Genomic DNA, 2,907 nt, shown 5'->3' on the forward strand with positions numbered 1-2,907 from the left:
ATATATATATATATAGATATATGATATGTATTGATAAGTAATTGTCACGACCCGGTACTCTCCTCGAGTTTGTGACAACCGCCGTGATGTTCTGATAAACATTCACTACCCAAAATGCCAACCGAAACCCCGCAAGGCTTTAATATCAGTTTTCGCACCTCCCCAGTGAGCAACAGTTGTTAAGTATCATGTTTTGAAAGATTATAAACTATTTCCAAATCAAATCAATAGAAAAATAATTTTTTTCTCACAGAGGCATTTTGGTAATTTTTCCTCAAAAACTTTGAAACCAGCTAAAAATGTGGTATGCAAGTATAAAACACATAATTCATAATCAAAGATAAGTTTAAACGTCTAAAACATTCATTGAAATGAAATTATAGCATTTTAATATAATAAAAATATTCAATAAAGTATTCTATTTTCTTATAAAACAATATTTATAGAGTTACCGGTAAATAATTTTTGTAGCGTAAAAGGTAAATAAATTCATACATACTGTAATACAGATAACCAAAGTATAAAATTTAATTTATAGTGACACGTGGGCCCACGAACGACCAAAAGTATCAAAAACGGTAAACCTACAGTTTTTGAGGATGCAAATCCAACTGTAGCCCTCAACGAAATGAGCTATTTACCAACTATCCTGAGCCTGAAATGGGTGGAAATGAGGGTGGTGAGATTATATAATCCCAGTGAGTAAACAAATACCATCTAAAATATCTAAAGCTGAGTAAATTGAGACAAATAAAATAGTTTAACATACTGTAATTCATCACCTTTCAACTCATTTCAACCAAATAAAATCAATTCATATAAATCGAGTAATCAACATGGCTTATGAATTTCTTAAAAGCTTTGGCTTGTGCCAAAATCATTCTTATACTCAGTTATTAGGGATACCTTGACCAAGGGCTATCCCAACTGAGTCCACCAAGGCTGTTAAAAAGTCATGTACGCATAAATCATGTTTTTATTTTGAAAACATAGCCATTCCTTGGCGTTGGCTGAGTTCACCCTCACGTGGTGGTTTGGCGTGAAGTGAACTCTAAAGTGTTAACCTCAGGAGTTATCCAACCACGCCTCTCATACTAGGGTATGAATATAATAAGGTTACTGTGCCCCTCTAATAGGCTGATCCACGAACCCGTCCACTGCAGCGACCAATTATAACCCACCAATTCAATAAAATTCAACAGCATGACATGGCAATTATTTCATTTTACAGCCTCTCAAGGCAAATCAACTGCTCATACTTTTTCAGCATATTTACCAAATCCAACTGTCACGACCCGGAACCTCCCTTGGGCCCATGACAACTGCCACGACGTCTCGATTGACACTCATTACCCGGAATGCCAATCGGAACCTCACAAGGCTTACGTATCAGTTTCTTGCCTTTCCTTTGAGCAATCGTTGTTAAACATTCCGTTTTAAACAATTACCAATCGTTTTCAGCTCAAGTAAATCAAAAGACAAAAATTATTTTATTTTTTTTAAAGGATTTATAGACAAATATTGCTATTCAAAATATTGATTAAAATATAACATTTTTATATAAAACAATATTTATAGAAATACGTGTAAGTAATCTTTTGTAACGTGGAAGTAAAATAAATTCATACATACAATAATTTACAAAGTTATAATGTACATAAATAATTACAATGACAAGTGGCCCATAAATACACCAAGTGTTGGTGATAGTAATCTACTATCTGTGAGATAGACGGGTCAACTGGAATCCTTGACAAAATCGAGTATCTACAAGCTACCACAGGCCTGAAATATTTGGAAAGGAGGTGGGTGAGATTTTGCAATCCCAATGAGTAAACAGACATTATCATAAATATCTAAAGGCGAGTAAAATGGAGGAAAGTTTAAACAACAAATCACAAATCATTTCATAAGGTTTTCAATTTATTTCTTAAACCATAAAATATTTGTAATTTACCAAAACAGTTGTTAAGGCTTTTATGACTTTTATTAGAAACAGGGCTCAAGCCAAAAACTAGTCCTCGGGGATACCTTGGCCAAGGCATCTAACCGAGTCCGCCAAGGTTGTTAAGATATTTACATGTTAAACACATGTTAGTTTTGAAAACAAGTCGTTCCTTGGCGTTGGCCGAGTTATACATTCACGTGGGGATTCGACGTGAAGTGAGCTCTAACACTACCCCAGGAGTTACCCTCCTCGCCTCTACAACCGGAGTAACTATGCAACCGGGTTTACCATACCCCTCTAATAGGCAGTCCATGAAAATCCGTCACTACAGTGACTAAACCCACCAATTTTAATAAAATTTTGACAGTATAACATGGCTTTTATTTATTTATCCAGCCTGCATAGTAAAAGATAGCTTACATAAATTCCCAATGCAATTATAAAATATAGCCACATATACTCATATATCATAAGCCATTCATAGGAAAATATATTTTTCAAGACAATTGGCAGCCTCCAATTACTCAATTTCATGATCAAAAGTTTCTTATTTCAAATAATCAACACAATATATTTATTTGTCACATTTATTTCTAAAACATCAAAAGTCCTATTTTAATCTCATTTTCGTTTCATAAAATACATAAAGAGCATTTAAAAATAAACTCTAGATAATTTACAATAATAATAGGTTTACTCATAGTTTGTACAAATTAAATGCTTTCTAGGTGCCCCGATCACTATTCGTCGGATACGACTTCCTTGTCTTACCGGAAGGCTCTCCTCCTAGACACATTGTAAAAATTACACAATTCACCACATTGATGCTAAATCACTATGTAATTGACTTAAATCCTATATTAATGCATGGTATGAAATGCAATAGCCTAAAACGGCTTAAACGCGGTATTAACCTATTTTTTGCACTTTACCCGATAAATTGCTAACGCGCTCCATTT

The sequence above is a fragment of the Theobroma cacao genome, chromosome 1 (assembly GCF_000208745.1).
Source record: "Theobroma cacao cultivar B97-61/B2 chromosome 1, Criollo_cocoa_genome_V2, whole genome shotgun sequence".
NCBI classification, from domain to species: Eukaryota; Viridiplantae; Streptophyta; class Magnoliopsida; order Malvales; family Malvaceae; genus Theobroma; species Theobroma cacao.